A 6087-nucleotide genomic window follows, 5' to 3' on the forward strand; every position below is an offset into this window, starting at 1 on the left:
CTCGGTGCCTTGGGGGGCTCCCTGGCCGAGACATCAGATCCTGGAGACGGGGACCTTCCCTCCCTTTCCAGAGGCTCACCGGATGAGTGAGCACCTTGCTGCCCAGTCACAGGCCTTGCTTGTGGGGTCAGGTGTGGACAAGACCCAGGCCATGTGGTCTTGTCAGCCTCCCTTGCCGGTTTGTAGCTCGATTTATCCCAGAGCCTTGGCTCATGACAGTTGCCACGGAATCCCAAGCAGTTCCTCCAAAGGAGAGCTGTCACTCCAGAGCACCACCAGCTTTGCTCACCGCAGGCTAAGCCTTGTTTCTGTCATCCAGAAATCAGCCTCTTCCAGCCTCCCCACCTCATCCCTGTTTGGCCATGGCACCTCCCTTTGTGAAACGACAGAGCAAGGGAGCCCAGGGGACGAAAGAGCCACTGAGGACCCAAGATGACCACTGGGCCAAGAGAGGCTTGGGCAGAGCCGGTGGGAAATGAGTTGGCCATGGATCACCGGTTCCCAGGGGTCTGCCAGGTTGGGCCTCTAGGGTCACCCTTACCTAGATGGAGCACTTGTGAGGCAGGCCCCCTCTCTGAGACATGCTGTCTGGTTGAATTGCATTTCCATTCTCCTAGACACTGTTGCCTCTGCAGCCTCAGGGAACAGAACTAAACCCATGCCTCTGGAGCTGCCTGGTCTCTCTTCTGGTGACCCGGGCATGTGTGGGGCTCGAGACAGTTTGATTGTCCAGGGCCAGCCCATCAAGGCCATGATCCCTCCCTCCACTCCTGTGTGACTTTAGGCTACTGACTCTGCCCGGCCCCAGAGGACGTGTGCTTAGCCACTTCACTCTGCAGACATCAGTCAAAATCTACCAAGGACTGAGTGGTGGGAGTGAAGTACCACATGGGTCTCTTTTGATGTCAGGCAGCCTTGACTTTGTAAATAAAAGTTGCCTTTTGTGACAAGCAGATGACTTGAGATTGCAATCTGTCCATCTCTGCTTTCTCTATAGATTTACAGGTAAGCAGGTGCCACACATGCTGAGATTTCTGGGAACATGGTTTTTAAATAGCAACATCTGCATGTGATTCCAGGTCAGGAGACATGCAGGAGTCAAGACAAAAAAAGCTAATGGAACATGAAAAGTTAAGGCGTTCTGCAGGCAGTGAACCTTCATAAGGGTCTGCATTTTGGCTTGGAAGTGAGCAGCCTGGTCGGGCGTCACGGCAGCTCAGTTCTGGGGCTGACAGAGCCCTGGCCTGTGCCACCCTGTGTCCTTTCTCAGGGCCTCCTCTGCCTGTGCCTGACTGCCAACAAAGGAGACCCAGCCTTCCAGTTCCAGTGGACTGGTGTGTGCACTCTCCCCTCACCTGACCTCAGAGCCCTTGTCTCTGCAGCGTGACCCTGGAGGGCTATTTGCTATGCTCCTCAGGAAAAACACTCTTTTAAGGGAAAACACATTATAAACTGAACACCCCAGCGAGCAGAGGGTGCTGAGCTATAACACCCTCGGTGTGCTCAGCTGAAAAAGGAAAATAAAAGAGAAACAAGAAAATGTCACTAAATGCAGTCCCTGCAATGAAGCCAAACCTTGGGCCTGCTGTCCAGACACCAGCGAGTCCCCAAACTGAACACCCGCATGCCTTGGGCAGGGACCACAGGCTCCAGCCCTGTGCATCTCAGGACAATAAAGGCTCTTTTGGGGCCCCTGACAAGGGGAGGCCTAATTTCTCCTCATCTGTCAAGTGAGGACCCTGCTGGACAGTGTCCCTGTGCCTGTGAAGCCACTCCACCAGGCTCTTGTCAAGCCTTTGACGGCTCTTTTTAATGAGTGGGTGTAGAGCATCTGAGGGGCTTCCCCAGGTGTGTATGAGGTGCCTGCAGTGTGGCGAGGGTGAGGCCATCTATCTTACCTTCCTGAGCAAGCAGCTGCCTGAGGGGCTCAAATACTCAGCCAGGCTCAGGATGGAGGTACTGAAGATGCATGCTGGGCGGGAAATCCCTCATGTTTTCAGGCTCTTTATTGCCCTGCAGTGTTCTGACCACAGGGCCGCCTCTATATGTCTGAATAGGGTGCATATTTGGGGTCCTCTGGGGTGCACCTGAAGTGGGGATTACAGGAAAGAATGGCTAGAGATTATGGGAAAGAGGGGCTGCTTGAGCAGTAGTATAAGGGGTTCTGGGCCTGAGCCACAGTGGGCATCAAGGTGATTCACAGAGGCACCAGCATGGCCACTGGGAGCTGTTCAAGGGGCAGGCTGAAGATCTGGGTGAGCACAGTGGTGGGGCCCACCACCACCACAGAAGGAGCCATCTGGGCAGGAGGCCAGATGAAGCAGAGCCACAGGTCCTCAATGGGCAGGGACACCTCATCAGGACAGGTACCAGAGGGACTGAAGCCTGTGTCCCCTAGGGTTGCCAGGCATCAGTACCCATCAAGAGGGGCAGGGAAGCTTTCCCCAGACCAGCAGCAGGGGCAGCATATGTCCTGGCCAGGATGGTGGCAGGGGTAAGTTCCAGGTGGCTCGCAGTCCCCTGGGCACCCTCAGGCCAAGGTGACAGGCCGTCCTGTGGCTGTGTTGTGCTGGGCACAGGAGGGATGCCCAGGGCTGCCGGCCTGCCCTCCACCTGCCGAGATGCAGACTTAATGCCCCCTCTCCTCTTCATCTTCCCCAGGAGGTGTGGGCTGTCTCTCTTAAACAGGGGACTGCAGCAGAACTGTAACTGGGGTTCACTGAGAGAGAGAGAGAGAGAGAATAGCAAAGTTCAATTCTCATAAGGCTTACTGAAACCAGCACCCTCCTGGCTAGACCCCTGGATGCTCTCACCCAGCCATCCCCAGGCCTCATGGAGAAAGTGGGACCCTGTCCCACAGGAGGCAGTGTCCCAGCTTGCACATCCTCAACACTCACTAACTCAACATTGCCTCTCGCACTTGGAAAATGACTCAGAGTGGCCCAAGAGTATTGATACAAGACCCAGAGAGGGGACTTGACATTTGCAGTGGGCAGACTGCAGAAGCTTCTCTGCTTTCTATGCAGGTGTTGACCCCTGGCCTGCACTTCCTCGGCTGACCAGGACACTTCCCAGGAGAGGACCTGTGCTTCCCTGCACTAGACTTCTGTTCCACAGCTGTGGGAGTCATGTGCTTAGTCACTCAGTCATGTGCGACTCTGCAACCCCATGGACAATAGCCCACCAGGCTCCTCTGGCCATGGGAATTCTCCTGGCAAGAATACTGGAGTGGGTTGCCATGCTCTCCTCGTCCTCCAGGGGATCTTCTCACCCCAGGGATGGATCCCAGGTCTTCCACCTTACAGGTGGATTCTTTCAGGTCTGAGCCACGAGGGAGTCATAGAGGCACACAAACCCCTCTCCCCACCTGCTCCCCCCAGGGACCATATGCCAGTCCCCAGTCCTGTCTTTACACATAGCTTTCCCGGCAGACCTGCCACCATCCCTGGCGGCTCTGAGGTTGGCACCCACCCTGCCCCCAGGGCCCAGCAGGTACTCCCCTGCCTTTAGCTTGCTCAAGACACAGACAGGCGGCTCCTCTGTGAGCAGGTTGGTCAGGCAGAGGGAGGTGAGCACATTCTGGCATGCTTTGCTGAATCCATACAGGCTAAGCTGGCAGATGAAGCTCTTCATACAGTCTGTCTCAAACACCCTGTCTGAGCCCACCCTCTCCAAAATATTCTTGAAGAGCTCCTCACTGATGCCTATGCAAGTGGCATCTTCCTCCCACCAGATGGACCAAAGTGGTGACTGTTGACGATGGTCCACCTCTTCCTGGGAAAGTGGAGGGAGAGGAGGCTGCCCTCTCCCCCCAGGCAAGGCACCACACTCTGGTGTGCAGCCTCTTCAACAAAGGCTCTTCACTCAAAGCCTGGAAAGGTCTCTCTTCCAGCAGCAGCTTGAAGCTGCGGTGGCCCATGGGCACGGGCTAGGCCAGGGCAACTGAAAGGTCCACAGGGAGGAGCGCAGCTCCCTGAGCTGAGGGCTGGAGCCCCTCTGTTTGGAAGAAAGCGAAGCCCCCCGAAGTCGGGCACCCTGTGCATCATGGGGCCCTCCTTGTCCACAGCCATGTGGACTGCGGTGCATCCCTCTTCCCTGGAAAAGGGACAGTACAGTGGCCAGGAGCAGTCCAGGCTCACAAGGGTGCTCAGTCCCTCACCAAAGGTCTCTGCTTGCTCGGGGCTGACATCACAAGGCAGTCATTAAGTGACATAATAAAGGACTGGCTGCACCCAGGCTGGTCGGCGTGTCAGCCTCTTGGTCCACGCTCATCATGGCAGTGGGCACCATGACACTTGTGCACAGGCGTGAACTCTCAGGCCAAGTCCTTGTGTAAACCAGGCACAGCCTTCTGGTCCTGGCGTCCTGGGGCCAGGCAGATGCACACTGACAGACGTGTGACCCTCAAAGTCAGCCCATCCTCTGTGTTTACATGTGCTTTGAGGGTTCTGCCTGGTAACCTTGCAGTCAAACACAGCTTCATCCAAGGAGGGGGTCCATGCTCAAGGGTACAGCCATCTGGCCCTCTGTGCACTGTTGCTGGCCAGGCAGCCAGTCCCCCACACAGACCCTCTCTGGGCCCTGCCATCGGTCTGCAGGAACCCCAAGGTGGGGGCTGTAGAGGCATTGGCTGAGGTCCCGGGGACACAGAAGGAGGACAGGCCACCATCGTCTGGGCTCCATAGTCTGCCCATGTCCACCCCAGGCCAGCCTTGCTCTGCACACCCCTGTCCCGGGCACGTGGGGAGGGGCAGTCACCCTGGGCCTTCACACACAGTATAGCTCCCTTTCCCGTGACCGCCGTCCATGGGACTTCCATCTGGCTCTGTGTCCAGGCTGTGACAGTTGCCATCCTGCTCTGGGCCCGGTGCTCTAACATCAAAGTGGCAGCCATGCAGGGTGGCCCACATGGGCGACCCACCCCACTAATGCCCACCACTCCAACTCTGCTCCTGGGGATGAGGATCTTCCTGAGAGTTCCAGAATCAGAAATGCCTCTGACCTTGAGGCGTCAGCCAGCCAGGGCCCAGGAGCCCAGCCCAGTGGGTGAGAGAGAGGGCTCAGGTGAGGAGATCCCAAGGTGGGCACCTCAGCCCTGCTGATCCCCAGCTGCCTGGCTCACCCACTCTGAGCCTCTGCTTCCCCACATGGGTAATTGTAGGGGCACCTGCCTCACGGGGCAGTGAGGACTCAGGGGAGGTACAAGAGGTGGCGAGGTTCCTGACACTTAAGTCTGCCATGTGGTTACCGGGAAAGTTGCTATGTCTCAAGCAAGTCTGCATCTAAGGCACACAAGCACTGATCTCCCAGTGGACCTTGGCTCCACGCTGGAAGTCTCCCATCACCAGCGAGGGATGGGTTCCTTGTTGATTCTTGCAAACTGGGAGCTGAAACAGCACCTAAATTAAAAGTCTCTAGACACAGCTCGGGCAAGCTAGATAGAACCAGTGTGTCCCATAGACAGAAGCCCTACTGAGTGCCCTCCCATGTGGTCCAATGGCTAAGACTCCATTCTCTCAATGTAGGGGGCCCAGGTTTGATTCCTGATCAGAGTGCTAGATTGCACATGCAGCAACTAAGAGTTAGCATGCTGCATCTTAGATTCACATGCCACAACTTAGAGTTCACGTGCTGCAGCTAAAGACCCTGCATGCCACATCTAAAAATATCCCAAGTGCTGAAACTGAGGATTCCGAAAGCCACACATGAGGATCCCACATGCCTCAGTGAATATCAAAGATCCCATGTGCCACAACAAAGACCAGACACTGTCAAATAAAGTAAAAAGAACAAAAGAACAGAACTGGAGGAACCAAGCTTCTTGACCTTAGACTATACTACAAAGCTATATTAATCAAAACAGTATGGTACTGGCATAAAAACAGACATACAGATCAATGAAATAGGATAGAAATCATAGAAACAAGCCTATGCACCTATGGTCAATTAATCTACAACAAAGGAGGCAAGAATACATATACAGTGGAGAAAAGACAGTCTCTCCAGGAAGTGGTGCTGGGACAACTGGACAGCTGCATATAAAAGAATGAAATTAGAATATCATCTAACACTATATATAAAAACAAA

General features: G+C 55.1%; 1 pseudogene; it reads right to left on the minus strand.

The window, feature by feature from the left end:
- Positions 1-4070, minus strand: part of LOC139033549 (melanoma-associated antigen 1-like) — a 149894-nt pseudogene extending 145824 nt beyond the window's left edge.
- Between the last annotated feature and the right edge of the window lie 2017 nt (positions 4071-6087).

Source organism: Odocoileus virginianus, unplaced genomic scaffold (assembly GCF_023699985.2).
Source record: "Odocoileus virginianus isolate 20LAN1187 ecotype Illinois unplaced genomic scaffold, Ovbor_1.2 Unplaced_Scaffold_16, whole genome shotgun sequence".
NCBI classification, from domain to species: Eukaryota; Metazoa; Chordata; class Mammalia; order Artiodactyla; family Cervidae; genus Odocoileus; species Odocoileus virginianus.